General features: G+C 36.3%; 1 protein-coding gene across 4 annotated transcripts in view; it reads right to left on the reverse strand.

The window, feature by feature from the left end:
* The window catches only part of GPAM (glycerol-3-phosphate acyltransferase, mitochondrial), a 72,271-nt gene that overhangs the window by 37,920 nt on the left and 18,062 nt on the right, over positions 1–16,289 (reverse strand). The window contains exons 1-2 of one of the 4 annotated variants that reach the window (XM_051981404.1): positions 2,983–3,103; positions 599–653 (exon numbers count right to left, since the gene is read on the reverse strand). The gene's annotated coding sequence lies outside the window, so the exon portion shown is untranslated. The other 3 variants (XM_051981406.1, XM_051981407.1, XM_051981408.1) reach the window with 3 other exon arrangements.

Consider the following 16,289-nt stretch of genomic DNA (forward strand, 5'->3'; position numbering starts at 1 on the left):
ACACATAAAAATAATGAAAAAATTTGCAATTTGGGGTACTCTAAATTTTCCTATATTCACTTGACTATATAAATTATTCATTCCATAAAAAGACAAAAGTAGTTCATTTTACTATTTATATAAATCAATGTTTTCCTTAAAGAAAAAGTTAGTAAATTATGGATATTTAATATCATAAAGCAAATATTACATCATTACTTTAAGGGGACATAATTTCAGTAAGGCAGTTACAATCCCCTTCAATTCTTTAAAGGTTATTTGCATAAGTTATTGCAAGAAGAAAAAAACAAATCTAAAGAACCAGATAAATGAACTCAAGAGAGCTTGAAAGTTACTCTTCCAAATTGGTTTTGCATTTTTTCCTAGCTGTGTGACCCTGGGCAAGTCACTTAACCAGTCAATAAACTCAATAAAGTCAATAAACTTTGACTTAGTTGTTACATTAACTATAATAGTCATTGTACTACATCTTTCAAAATCGACCCAAACCAGATATAACAATGTAAATGGAAAGAAGACCATTACTACTATGAAACTGAAGGCTGTGATTATAATGACCAACTCTGGTCCTGAAGAAGAAATAAGAAAATGTACCTACCTCCCTTCTTTGCAGAACTTTTTTGCTCTTCCTTATTCTTTGTTGAAATGGCTATCTGGGGAGAGACAGATAATTTAGAAATAAAGATAATAACAAATATTAGTTTAATTTTCCTAACTAAAAATGCAGTATTTTTAAAATATCTCAAATTTAACTTCAAAGTTAAAGATTTCACAAAGTAGAGAAAGAAGGAACCTTCAAGGCCCTCTAGTCAAACCCATAAATGACCTCTATAACATCTTCAACAAGTGGTCACACAGACTGTAAAGATTTACAATGAGAAGTTCACAACTTAGTGAGCCAAGTCATTCTACCTTTGGACCTTTATAAATGCTAGAAAATTATTTTCTTATATTAGCAAAAAATTTATCTTTCTAAAATTAATGTTCCTAATTTTATCTTTGGGGGGCCAAAGAGGAGTCTAATTTCTTTTACATGACAATTCTTCGAATACTTGAATTGTTAACTTGTTTCTTGACTCTTGTATTCTGAAGGAAATATTCAGTTCCTTTTATCAATCTTGATATAGTATGATTTTTACAACATCCTAGTCATCTGTTTAAGATGCAGAGCCCAGAAGTAAATACAATAGAACTTCACTCATTTTCTTCTTTTCCAATATTCAGAAAGCTGTACTTTTATAGTTTCTTACATGACAGATTACAAGAGGAAGTACAGCCACACACACCTACGACATAAAAACTTTCTGATTTGCTTCCTGCTGATCTTTTTAAATTGGTCACTTTAATATAAATCAATTTAATATTTTTTGGATACCACATCAAAATGCCCACAATAATCAATGTCATTTAGTTACAAGGCTTACACAGAGGCATTTATCTAAAATAGTCTGGCAGTCATCATCCTTAATCCAATAATACTTAAGTTCTTAAGTACTTACAGTAACTATAACAAAACCTAATAGGAAGGGATCTAAGAGTGAAAATATACATATCATCTTTTAAAGTTCCTCAGCATATAAAAGTTCAGCATTTTTTAATCAGTTTTGGTTTTAATATACTCATATAATAATAGTAAAAACAGAATACTAGGAAAAATTTGTTCTACTGAAGTTTACAGAACTAAACTGCAAGAGTGATGGAGAATAGGGCCAGGAAGAAAGCCAGGATGAGAAAGATTTTCTGCCAAGAGGAATGCAATGTCTCCCTGCCCCCAACTTCAAACAAGTTCATGTAGAAAAGATCCCAGTTGGACTTCCATCTAGTTGTTGCTGCCTGGCTCAAAGTATTTACTAATGGGAGGGAAAAACCCTGCAATACCTGCTCTCTAAACATGAGAAGTTGGTAAGGTATTGAGCATCTGTCTCTTCTGTTCTTACAAACCTTTAAAACTTATTTCAACACTAGCTTCTAGGGGAAAGGGCATGGAGAATCCCTTTTGTTTCCACTATCAACCTCTACCACATTTAAAAAAAAAATCTGAAAATACAATATCACAATGAAGAGCTTGAAGAAGTTTTATTGAAATTCCTGCAGGAAAGTTAAAAAATAAAATAAAAAATAAACTCAGATCCCTTTCATTCCAAAGGGAAAATAGGAGGCTTCACCAAATAAGAGATAATGGGAATTTATCCACATCTCTGGGTCCTTGAGGAATTCAGACCCCAGGGGCAGGAGGGGGGGCGAAAATTAGGTCGCCGTCCCAAAGAAAACAAAACCCAGGGGCAGGAGTCAAGGAACTTGTCATTCCCTGGGGAGGCGGGAGAGTGAATCAGAGGTTCTGAACAGACACCTGTCTTCTGGATCAAAGGCACAGAGCTCCCTGCAACCTTCCCCTCCACCACCACCCCCACTCCGCCCAAGAGAGACACGAGTCAAAGGTACAACATCCCCCTCCTGAGTGCCCTGGGGGTGACACGGGTCAAAGGCACAACCCACCCCCAATACCCCCGGAGGTGACACGAGTTAAAGGTACTGCGACTCTCCCCCCCGCCCCAGTATCCTTGGGGCTGACACGAGTCAAAAGCACCACCCCCTCCCGAATGCCCCAGGGGTGACACGGGTCAAAGGCACAGCGCCCCCCACCCCGTACCTTTGGGGCTGACACGAGTCAAAGGCACAGCCCCCCCTTCCAAGTGCTCCGGAGGTGACACAGGTCAAAGACACAACCTTACACGTGTCCCCAGGGGAGACGCAGGCTCAGAGGGAGGGAGGGGAGAAAGACAGCAGAGCCGAAGCCCAGGGCAGATAAGAAGGTGCAGAAGGCTGCAGCTCTCCCAGCCAGGCGAAGATTCCGCCTGGAGGTTAGGCGGGAGGAGGGCGGAGAAAGAGACAAAGGACCCCGGTCCCCAACCCACCGCGCTTCAGCCAATGTGCACCAAGCCGGTACCCTGCAAATCTCCTCCTCCTCCCGCAGACACCCACCGGGCGCGCCGTGCCTCGCCTAGCTGTCCGACTCCGGCCCTGGCTCTAATCCCAGTCCCGGCTCCAGCTCCGGCTCCGGCTCCAGCTGTGGTGACAGCGGCGCGCTCCGTCCCTCCCTCCCTCCCTCCCTTCACTCAGACTCCTGTCTTGGCCGCAGCCGCAGCCGCCGCCGCAGTCGCGGGGGCACCAGATGCGGCGTCGCGCATGGATGACGTCAGAGGCCGAGCGCCTGGCGAGTAGGTTCCGCGGCTCCGGTTCTAGAGCTAGGGAGCTTGGCCAAAGGGAGGGTGTTTCGGGCTTCGAGGGGGAGTGTGCACTCTGGCGCGCCCCTATTGGAGAGCAACTGCTCCCAAGTCCCGCCCTCACCACGTGCGCAGCTACACCTCAGGGGGAAGCTGTCCCATTGAAGAAGGGCTGAAAAGACTGAAAAGACCAGAGCAAATCGGACGCTTCTCAGAAGCCGTCTTCTGTGACTTTCCTTTGATGTTCTTCCTATTTGAATCAACTATGTCAAAAATGTCTTTTCTTCATGATCCCGTCTGGGGTTTTCTTGGCAGAGATACCGAAGTTTTTGTCATTTCCTCTCCAGCTCATTTTACACTTGTGGAAACTGAGGCAAGCAGGGTTAAGTGACTTGCTCAGAGTCTCTCAAGTCCTAGTACTCTATTCACTGCAACTGTCATGGAAAGAGCACAGATCTTGGCTTTAGGAAAACCTGGCTTCCAGTCTGCCCCTAATAGGCAAAGTGTGTGACCCAAGGCAAGGCATTTAAACTTTCTGGGCTTCGGTTTCCTGTTCTGTAAAAATGGAGATCACAGCCCCTACTTCACAGAATTGTGAATTGCGAAATAATACGTGTAAGGTGTCTTGCAAACCTTAAAGATAATATAGAGTGACATGAATTCACGTTTAGGAACTACCAATGTGACCTCTTGTCCAGTCACAAACTTTCTGAGTCTTAATTCCTTCATCTGCCAAAAGAGATTTTAGCTAAATAGAAAGGAAACAAGCATTTATTAAGTGCCAGTATGTGCACTTTACAAATATCACCTCATTTGATCCTCACCAAAATCCTGTAAAGTGCATGCATTTTTCAGTTTAGGAACTGAGGCAGAAGTTCAATAACTTCTCCAGAGTTATATCACCAGGAAGACTATAAGATTGGATTTGAACTCAAGTTTTGCAGACTTCAGGTCCAGCACCCTATTCGTTAGGTAAGTTCCACAAGCCAGTCTATAATTCCATAATCTATGTCCTTTCTTCACATCTTTCAAAGTGTAGGATGGGATGTGTGCCATTTCTCTGACAAAGTTCCTTAAAGAGTAAGGACTTTTATGTAAAACCCTCAAATGTAAAACATGTAATAAAGATTTGGTGATTGGTTGGTAACAGACCATGTTGTATCATTTTTCTTTTTCCCACTAAAGTTTGTCAATAATACAAAAAAAATTGCTAAAAATAGTTCTTTTATTTTATTTTATTTCTATTTTATTTCTATTTATTCTAGTATTTTTATCATTAAGATAGCATATAAAATTTATAAGCACAAGACTTTTTGTATCTTGCCCAAATTGGATCCTTGATATTCTTGTATTAATAAAGGTTTACAAGAACCTTTCTCTCCCTTTATATTAACCTGATTGCATTAGAGGAAACATTAATCATAAGGATGTAAATCATTAGCTTACTTAAAAGTTTGTTCCTACATCATTCACCTCTAGATCATTATCTAATTCATTAGACTGTGAACTCCTAGGGAGTAGAACTGTCTTTTGTTTCCTTTTGTATCTGCAGTCTTTAGCACAATGCCTGACACAAAGTAGACACATATAAAGATTTTTTGATTCATTGGTTAATCAGAAGGTTATAATGAGAAGACTGAGACACTAATAGTATTTGAAGGCATAAAGATCACTCAGAAATGAAACATTGGTGGAATAAAAATTGAGCCATTGGAAAAAAAATACATTGAATTTACCTAAAACTCTCAAAGACAATTTTTGAAACACTCTTTTGCAAAGAGAAACACATGAGTGTTACCCATGGTTGCTTACTCTTTTGAAACATTGTGTCGCAGAGAAGTGTTGATAAAAATACTCCTTATTTTTTAATTCTGTTCAACAATATGTGACCACATTTGAGGTTTCTTGGCAAAGATCCTAGAAGAGTTTGCCATTTTTTTCCATCTCATTTTATAAATGAGGAAACTAAGGCAAACAGAGTTAAGAGACTAGCCGAGGCCAGATTTAAACTCAGAAACATGAGTCTTCTTGACTTCGGGCCTAGCACTCTATCCATTCCACTATCCAGCTTCCCTAGATAGGTCCCATAGTAGCTTATAATTATTCTATCTTATATATAACCCCACCTGCTCGCCTTTTATTTTCAGATTGATATAGGATGCTGTTAGTGCCTGACTTAATATCTGGGAGTTAAGCCCATTAAATCTCTCTAAGAGATCTGGCTCAGGAAAATAAACCAGCAGGCAAAAAATTTAATTATGTCTATTAGGCACTAGGTGCTAGATAATAAAATAACTAGACCTTGCATTCAGAGAGCTTACAGTCTAACAGAGGGAAACTGTCACATGTACAAATATGCATTAGTATGCAATGAAAGCACAGACATCACACATTAAATATAGTGCCAAGTAAAATGAAATAAGAGAGGGACATATATGATGCTACATGAATATTACTATATGGGGCTTAAATCTCTGATTAAAATCAGACAACCACAGACAATTGGTAACATAAGTCTACAACTTCATCACAACTTGTAACTTTTAATTGCCTAGAATACTGAGAAGTTAAACAATTTGACATTGGAGGTATTCAGTGTATCTCATAGGAAAGACTTGAATCCACCTCTTATGGTGTTCCAGAACAACTCTCTATCCACTAGGATACACTACTTCTCAGCAAACTTTTTACCTAGCTGAAAAGGAAAAAGGATCATGGCTCAAACACAAGTTTCTGTTGTTCCGAGACATAGAATCCTCCTTGAAACTGGGATTTACAAAATTACTATGGATTATCTTGAGTTACACTTTGCCTCATAGTTAAGCTTATCCTAATCAGCTGTCTGGGATCTAAAGTTTATACTATTGCCTCCTAGAAGGCTGGAGTCCAGAAAAACAGCTGACAGTGAATCCTCTAGCTTCAAGTTAAGGTCTCTCTTACAACCACATAAAGTGACTGTGGGGAAATATTTCCAACTGAGTTTAAATCATCTCCAAATGGATCAGTACTTCTAAAAAAAGAATAGGTAAAAGGAAAAGATAAACATTTCTGCTGTCTTCCTCCATTAGACTGTAACCTCAAGAGTTGAAATTGTCTTTATTTTTTTTATTTGTATCCCCAGCATTTAGCATAGTAACCAGTATACATTAAGTTCTTTATAATTGTTTTTTGAATTGAACTGGAAGTTAGAAAGACTTGAGTTCAAATCTCACCTCAAACATTTACTAACTGTTGACCTTGGACAAGTCACTTAACTCATTTCAACTTCAATTTCTTCATTTGTAAAATGAGGAAAATAATAGCACTTACTTTGTAGAGTTGTTATAAGGATTGAATAAGAACATGAACAGTGCTTTCAAAAGCACTATTTAAATAGTAGTTATTAATATTATTAGAATTAGTCCAACCTGCTTTTTTATAGGAGTCAACCTATAGAAAAGTGGGCTGCCCATCATCATAAAGTTAATTATATCTACATTTCCACACAATAAAGGGGCAATATCTTAGTCTGTGATTCAAGCTATTATAATTCAGGATTCTAAGTAGAGCCTTTGCTCATGTTTAAAAAGAAGAAAGGGACGTTCCCAGTAATGGATTATCTGGATGATCAATGACTCTCTTCCAGACATCCAGGAAATCCAAAGCATAAAAGATTGGTAGCCAGAAAAAAATAATCTCTCTGATTGGTGTTTATTGTCAGAGAATTATAGAAAGTTTTTGAAAACATCTTAGATAAGATTTAATTTAACTCATATTTAATACAACTGATTAAGTAATTGTTTGACTGAATAAATTTATCACTTTAGAAAAGTAGAAAAAATTTCTTTAGAAAAACATCAAAGGATGATTGCAGAAATAACAAGGGCAGGGTCAGTAGAAGGAGATGGTACAGAAGGATATAAAAGAACCTTGTACTTTGCCAAAAAAAAAAAAAATACTGCCTGGCTGGAGTGCTAGCAGGGTATTCTTATCAAAAAAGAATGTGCTGACATATAATATTAGAATCTGTCCATTTTGAGAATTCAGAATCTGTTTTAGAAAGAAAATAATTCTTATTCCACCTGCAATCCGGGTGATTGAAGAAAGAGAATACTCCAAAATGCTTAACCAAGGAAAATTAGATACAGCCTCTGAGTCCAAGAGGAATATGTCTCTGAAATAAGATACAACTTTCCCAATAAGTTATTATAATGGACAGATGATATGCAGGGTGCATATGTGGTATTTTATTCTTTTTAATTCTGGGTTTTAAAGAGAATGAAACCATGGTAAGAGACTTAGTATCCCATGATTGTCAGAGTCCCTTAGTCTGATACACTCTCCCAAGAAAATAAGGAAGGGTTCAGAAAGTGTTAACATGGTTGTCACTGTTGCTGACTTTGTGATGCAGAATTATCTTTATCCCTTTAGTCAGGACATTACTGAATTATTTTATAATGTCATTAATTAGGAACAATTGAATACTCTGTCAATCTGAATTAATAAATTCAAATTATAGAATTATAAAAGAAATTAAATGTCAGCATAGAAATATTTAATTCAATTAAAACCAAGTTGTGACATAGGGTTCCTAAAAAGTACGGTGTTTTAAAGAATGAGTCACTTCTAGTTAGAATATCAAATTGTTTCGAAGTCAATAGGCATTGATTTTCACGTATTTGAATCAAAAGTTGATTCTCCTAAAAATTGAGAATTTTCTCCTTAACAATCATGTTTATTCTTACTGATTTACAGAAAAACCATTTAGTAAGTCAAAGGAAATTTGAGACCAATCCACAGTGATATAAATTATGCCAATCAAATTCCGAAATTGGTAAAATTCAATTAGCATTATGTGTTGAATGTTACTTTTCCAAATTATTGAAATATTTTGAAAAATTACTTGGATAGATCATTTCCCACATTTTATTGTAAGAAAAATATTCTTTCTTATTCTAAATTATTTGGGAAGGTCTACAGATTTAAGTTTGTGAGTTAATTGGCAAAGATGTTCTGTATTACAAAGCATACTGTGGATTCATTCAGTAAATCCTGAAGGAAAGTTTTCCTTCCCCCCTTTCTCTAGGACATCAGAGATGTCCTATTTCTTAAGAATATGTCCATCTATACTCAAAAAGTTGTCAAACTGTGCATACCCTTTGATCCAGCAGTATTATTACTGGGCTTATATCCCAAACAGATATTAAAGAAGGGAAAGGGACCTGTATGTGCAAAAATGTTTGTAGCAGTCCTTTTTGTAGTGGCTAAAAACTGGAAATTGAATGGATGCCCATCAATTGGAGAATGGCTGAGTACATTATGGTATATGAATGAATTATGGAATATTATTGTTGTGTAAGAAATGACCAGCATAAAGCATAATTTGCTTTATGACTTACATAATAGTGCAATGCATAAGCACCTGATGAAATATTCTTTCACAGCAATGATAGACATCACATTGAAACTACCTGCTGAATCAGTAGTCCCACTTTAATAAATAGCAATGAATCTTAATCAGATTCAAAGTTAGTAGGATAGCAAACTATCATCCCTCTCTACAGTTAAAACTGGCTATCTTAACACAGTATTGACTATATGACTTTATTATGTCCACAATGCACACATACAAATAGATATAATTCTAGGCAGTAGAGGATCAATTAGGTTATTATTTAAAAAAAAAAAAAAACTGAAGCTACAAGCATTCTGAATTTCAATCAACACCTAGGATTTCGTGGTAAAATCTCTAGTTATTTGAACTTATTTCTAGGGTCAATAAACAAAATAAAGGGATTTTTGAAACCTTAGACTTTATACTGAATGTGACTATATCAATAAGCTTACAGAGAGAAACTCTTCTTTAAGAGAGACTCACTTAGCTTGAGCTGATAGCTTTACTAGGCTATAATATTTCCCCAGGAAAAGTCAATAGTATAATGAATAGAGCACCTGGTCTGGAATTAGGAAGACCTGAGTTCAAATCACCTACTAGGTCAGTAACATGACTGCTACTTAATCCTGTTCACCTCAGTTTCCTCATCTGTAAAATGAGCTGGAGATGGAAATGACAAACCACTCTAGTATCTTTGCTAAGAAAACTCTAAATGGGGTCATGAAGAGCTGAAACAACTGAACAAATATCTCACCAGACATAGCACCATGCCTAAATACTTGATAAATGTTGTCAGATTGGATTGGCTGGTATTTTTCAACAAGCCCCAAGAAGACAATTACCATCTCACATGTAACAAATTATACTCTATAGTTGCTCAGCCAGTTATATACATGCAAACATCCTTCCTGTGATATCATCTCATTACAGACTTTATCTTGTTTATGGAACCAAGACAATTTTAAAGTATATTTTGAAAGGTGATCAAGTTTGAGTGTTGTACTTTTTATAGTAAATCATACTTAAAAAAGAAAAATGTACATTTATGGGGTTTGATTTTCAGAAAACAATTAAATGCATATTGGCCTTGTTTATTTTATATTTTGAATATTAAATAGGATATATGCTCATGCATTGCATAGGAAAAGGGTGTTGGAGACACATGTATATTCAGCTGCATTGGAAAAGCTCCAGTTTATATTAATTCTACCATGTGTGACTCATTCCTAAACTTCTGTACCTTCAAAATAAGAGCACTAGTATCATGTTTTGTCTACAGAACACCAAAACAATAATTTACTTTGATGGGAAGGGAAAAAAACACATACACACACAGTAATCACATTGAATGTTGAGTGTCAGAAAAGCAAATCAAACAGAATTGTTTTAATTCTCTTCTTTATTTAGGTCATTGCTTTGACATCAAGTGGAGACAGTCTAAGACTATGACTTTCTTATAAATTTAATAAAATTTTAAAATACTTGATGTATTCCTTATGATGACTATGTATTATCTATTCTGTCCACATTCTTTCATCTCTTTTCCTCTTCCCAACACCCTAATCAGAGATGCTCATTGCCACTCACATGGATTGTTGCAAGAATCTGAGATCTCTCACCTACCTCCATTCTTTTCAGGCTCCAAACCATCCTTTTCACAGCTTTAGAGACAATCTATTTTATGCATAAAAGTTAGTCATGCAACTATTATAATAAGAAGCATATTTTTAAAATATTTTTTCATTCTCCTCCCCAAATTAAGAAATATTAATTTTCTCTCAAGTCCTTTCTAGATTTCTAGGAAAAGTCCCTTGGAAAGGAGGATGATAGACTGGGGATGGGGGGAGAAGGCCTTTTATTAAGTGAATTGATTAAAGGGTAATCTCTTTTATTCTTTTGAAGGATCTAAACTAGAGTCTACATTCTGGGAAGTGCTCTTTTCAACTCTACTAGAAGTACTCCTGACCTCCTAATCAATTTGAATTTTAGATGTAGATTCTAGGAGGAATGCCTTTAGATTACTTGAGGGGAGTGATCCTGGAGAAATTGGATAGTGACATAGTTACTCAATCTTGACTGATAGTTTAGATTAAAAAAACAAAAATACGGGATTCTATGCAAGTTCAGACATCTCTTTCTAAGCTAGATTGTTTTAGATGTAATTTGACTTAATTTAAATAAAAAAAATATTTCTCATATAAAAGACTACACCTTCAAATATAGTATTATTATGAGCTTTTTTTTTTTTTCTCAGATACTACACTACTCAACAAACCTTTTTTGGCTCAAGTTGCTTAATAAAATTCAGGTTCAACACCCATTCCTATTAAAAACACTAGAAAATATAGGAATGAATGGAGTTTTCTTTAAAATGATCAATAGTATCTATTTAAAACCATCAGCAAGCATCATATATAATGGGGACAAACTAGAATTATTCCCAATCCCCAATCAGAGGTGAAACAAGGTTGCCCACTATCACCATTACTATTCAATATTGTATTAGAAATGTTAGATTTAGTAATAAGAGAAGAAAAAAAGATTAAAGGAATTAGAGTAGGTAATGTGGAAACCAAATTATCATTTTTTTGCAAATGCTATAATAATATATTTATAGAATCAACTAAAAAATGTTAAAAAAATCACAACTATAGCAAGTTGTAGGATACAAAATAAATCCACATAAATCATCATTTTTATAATAGCAAAAGATACAAAGAAAATTTTCATTTAAAATAACTGTAAATAATATAAAATATTTGGGAGTCTGTTTACCAAGGCAAAGTCGGGAACTATATGAACAAAACTACAAAACACTTTCCTCACAAATAAAGTCAGATCTAATCAATTGGAAAACTATCAAGTGTTCATGGGCAGAATGAACCAATATAATAAAAAATTACAATACTACCTAAATTAATCTATTTATTCAGTGCCATACCAAATTTCCAAGAAACTATTTTATAGATCTAGAAAAAAATAATTGCAAAGTTCATCTGGAAGAACAAAAGGTCAAGAATTTCAAGGGAATTAATGGGGAAAAAAATGCAAATGAAAGTGGCCTATTTATGCCAGACTTAAAATTATATTATAAAGCAATGGTCATCAAAACCCTTTGGTACCAGTTAAGAAATAGAGTAGTCAATCAGTGAAATAAGTTAGGTTCACAGAAGAATATAGTCAATGACTATAGCAATATAGTTTTATACACCCAAAGACCTCAACTTTTGGGATAAGAACTCACTATTTTACAAAAACTGCTGGGAAAATTTGAAACTAGTATGGCAGAAACTAGGTATTGACCCACACCTAACACCATATAAGCTCAAGATAAGCTCAAAATGGGTTCATGATTTAGACATAAAGAGTGATATTATAAGCAAATTAGAAGAACAAAGAACAGTTTACCTCTCAGATGTGTGGAGAAGGAAGGGATTTGTGGCCAAAGAAGAACTGTAAATTGTTAGTGAACACAACAGATAATTTTGATTATATTAAGTTAAAAAGCTTTTGAACAAACAAAACTAATGCAGGAAAGATTAGAAGGGAAGCAATAAGTTGGGAAAACATTTTTTACATTCAAAGATTTTGGTAAAGGCCTCATTTCTAAAATACATAGAGAATTGACTTAAATTAATAAGAATTCAAGCCATTCCTCAATTGATAAATGACCAAAGGATATGAACAGACAATTTTCAGATGAAGAAATTAAAACCAATTCTAGTCATATGAAAAGGTGCTCTAAATCACTCTTGATCAGAGAAATACAAATTAAGACAACTCTGAGGTACCATTACACACCTCTCAGATTGGCTAAGATAACAGGAAAAGATAATGATGAATGTTGGAGAAGATGTGGGAAAACTGGGACACTAATACATTGTTGGTGGAGTTGTGAACTGATCCAACCATTCTGGAAAGCAATTTGGAACTATAGCCAAAGGGCTATCAAAATGTGTATACCCTTTGATCCAGCAGTGTTTCTACTGAGATTATATCCCAAAGAAATCTTAAAGAAGGGAAAGGGACCCACATATGCAAAAATATTTGTGACAGCCCTTTTTGTAGTGGCAAGAAACTAGAAACTAAGGGGATACCCATAAGTTGGGAAATGGGAGAGGCCTGGAGAGACTTACATGAACTGATGCTAAGTGAAATGAGCAAAAGCGGGAGATCATTGGACATAACAAGATTATTCAATAATCAATTCTGATGAACATGGCTCTTTTCAACAAAGAGATAATTCAGACCAATTCCAATCATCTTGTGATGAAGAGAACCATCTACAACCAGAGAGAGGACTGTGGAAACTGAGTGCAGATCACAACATAGCATTTTTACTCTTTTTGTGGTTGATTGCTTGCATTTTATTTTCTTTCTCATTTTTTTTCTTTTTGATATGATTTTTCTTGTGCAGCAAGATAATTATATAAATATGTATGAATATGTTGGATTTAACATATATATTACCGTGTTTAACATATATTGGATTACTTGTCATCTAGGGGAGGGGATGGAGGGAATGGGGAGTGTTATGGTCCAGAACTTGAAACAAGGTATTAAGTGGAATTGAGGAGAAAATGATTAAATCTAATTTAGCATTGATTTAATCCTACAACAAATAATGGTTTTCTAGTGATATAATGATTGGTGTATACTCAATGTGGAAGCAGGGCCTAAGAGTCACAGAGGGGAAGCTCTCAGGGCAGAGAAAATACATACATTAGAAGCTCTTGGAGGCTGAGACAGATTCATTCCATTGTCCCATCTTTGTGGTGGCTGGAGGCTGAAGCATAAACCTTTGGATTTAGGGAGATTCAGAAGCCAGAGAAGAGAGACAGGAGCTCAAGTTCTCAGAATCAAGAGAAGAGATAAGGCCTCCAAGAAAGCTAACTGGGCCCCAGGAAAGGAGACAAGACTTTGAAAGAGATAATAAAAAATTTGGACTTTAACCCCTGGCTACCCCTGTGGTGATTACTGAACTGAAAAGAAGGCTGCCCAGAGACCCCAAGAAAACTGAAACAGAACATTACAGGGGTGGGAATTGAAACACAAGGTTTTGCAAGGGTCAATGTAGAAAAATTATCCACGTATATATTTTGAAAATAAAAAGCTTTAATTAAAAAAAAAAAATGCCAGCATTCAAGGCTCTCCTTAATCTGGGACTATCCTTCCTTTCTTATTTCATATTATTTCCCTTCCCACACAGTATGGTGTAGTGGGCCGGAACTCTGAAAAGGTGTATTTGAATCTAGGTCAGCATGGTGCTTAGAGTTAAGCACCTACTTAATGTGAGATAATGGTTCTCTATGGTGATATAATAGTTGTGCATGCTCAGTAGGTTGTAGTGATGTAATTGTACTGAGTTATTTAAGGGAGCATCAGACACAGAAGACTCTCTCAGCCACAGACATAGAGAAGACTTCAGGCTCCAGGATTCCATCTTTGACCAGCCTCATGGTGGCCCTCCTGCCTTCTTCACTCCTCCACTAAGACCAAGGACTCAAGCTGATCCTGAGGTCCTCCAGAGAGCTAATGCAGACATTACAGTAGGATCTAGGAAAACTGAAGTTCTTTGTGTCCTCCAAAATTTAACTGCCTCACCTCTCTCTTTGCTTTAGCTCAGACTATTTGTTTGGGGTTTGATTGTTTATTTGTTTGTTTAATTTTGGAGACAAGATGCTCTGTTACATCCTTTTCAGCTATTGAATTCCAGGTCATATTTTAAAACTCAACCCAAATACCTTCTTTGTTCCTCCCAGTTGGTAATGATCTTCCCTCTAAGACATTACATAGCATTCTATTTTGCAACTCTCAAATGCAGTTATTAAACATGGTATATTTCAGTTTGCTATGTCTGTATTGCATCCCCTTCTAAACCTCATGATCTATGCGGGAAAGGATCATATTTTATTTAAAGTGTGTACATCCTTTCCCCTCCCTTCTATATATAACTAGTATTTTAAGGTGTTTGATATTGCTGTTAAAAAACTGACATCCTTAGGACCACATAGCTAGTGTTGGAGTCAGAACTTGAAAAGTAGTCTGAAGAATGGGTAATGAAAAACAGAAAGGTAGGGAAGTGATGTTATGCCACAGTTCTCTTTAATTGTCCTGACTCAGTTTCCTTGCACTAGTTTTCCTTGTCTCAATCCCCTTAGTTGTAAACCCCCCTCTGGACCATTAAGACAAGTAGACCTTGTGACTCTTTTCTGTCCTCAAGAATTTACAATATCCCTCTAAAATATTCCAAAATACCTCACTGATATCTTTATTTCTGTGTATTCAGACATCCTGTCTCTGGGTTTTTTAGGATTTATGGCCTCCCCCATCCTTACAGAAGTTTTCCCGTGCTTCTCACCCCTTCCTTTGTTTAATAAAAAGGTATTTAAGAAGTTGGGGTTCCTCCATTCATTGCTGGAGGCTGGCGCTGGTGGCTGTATGCTGGACACTGGATTCTTTGAGATGACAATCTCCTCCAGCCCTGGGATCAACATGGATTCCTTGGTCCCAGTATATCTTTATCTCTGTCTGACTGGATAATTTGAGATGAGAGTCCTGTCCCATCAATTATACTCTCCCATTAATAAAATATTAAAAACTCTCTAATCTCTCTCCTGCCTCAGTTTCTCCGGCATTACAGTGATAGGGACAGAATGTTGCTATAATGTCAAAAGAGATTTCCATTGGAAGGATTTTTGTTTACCTGATTTTCTTTGTAACAAAAAGGGGATTCATTGGAAAAGACTATATTGAGAAATGGCAAGTAAAAATAAACACCAATAAAACATTTTTTTAAAATGGTAAGTTATATAAACTACCAAATAATTGGTACAAAAATGAAGTATTTTGGTGATTTAGAAAAAAAGAGTACTGAGTCTGGGCTGAAGAGGCAGGAAAGATTTCCTGGAGGGATGCAGATCACATTTGGCTCAATTTTAATAAAATGAAAGAATGCTAAAGCGACTATACAGGACAGCATCTTTCACCTATCCTCACCCCCTATCATCCAAAAGGTAAAGTAGAAAGTCCCTTTAAAGTAAAGATAATACTTTTATTCCCCTCTGAAAGCAGATCTCATGGAAATTCTGCTTTTAAAACCTGCTTAGGCAACCTCTATCAGTGGATTCTTCACACCTGTTCAATGGCTCCCAAGTATAAAAGCAATGCTAATGAAGAGAATTGAGCTGTGAATTCTGAGTGAAACTAGGATTAAAACTATTATCTGGTGGGCTTAGGTTGCTGGAAATTTATTAGCTCTCCTGAGCTGTTATAAGATTACAATACCTGATTTTCTGCTAAGTGCTATGCTAGCACAGTGTTAGTTCACATTGGAGATGGCAGATAAGGTAATATTTCAAAGAGATATTGCACTTGTTCAAATATCTTTCAGATGATTCAAGGGTCTGCATAAAGAAAAGCTGAGGTGATGTGTTTGCATCAAATCCCAGCAGACAGTTGAATGGGACATAACACAAGAGCTGCCCTCTGGCAAAAAATTCCTGGGCCACCTACTCATCTCCAATTTCTGACAGTAGCTGATACCAAACATCAAGGAGAAAGGTTGAAAATCCACATAGCACAGATAATTTAATGAGATCAAGGTCACTGACTCAATTCCTGTATCAAACAGTTTGCCGAAATGTTGAGCCTTCCTCCCTGGCCACAGATTCAACTCAAAGTACTAATTT

Source organism: Antechinus flavipes, chromosome 2 (genome assembly GCF_016432865.1).
Source record: "Antechinus flavipes isolate AdamAnt ecotype Samford, QLD, Australia chromosome 2, AdamAnt_v2, whole genome shotgun sequence".
NCBI classification, from domain to species: Eukaryota; Metazoa; Chordata; class Mammalia; order Dasyuromorphia; family Dasyuridae; genus Antechinus; species Antechinus flavipes.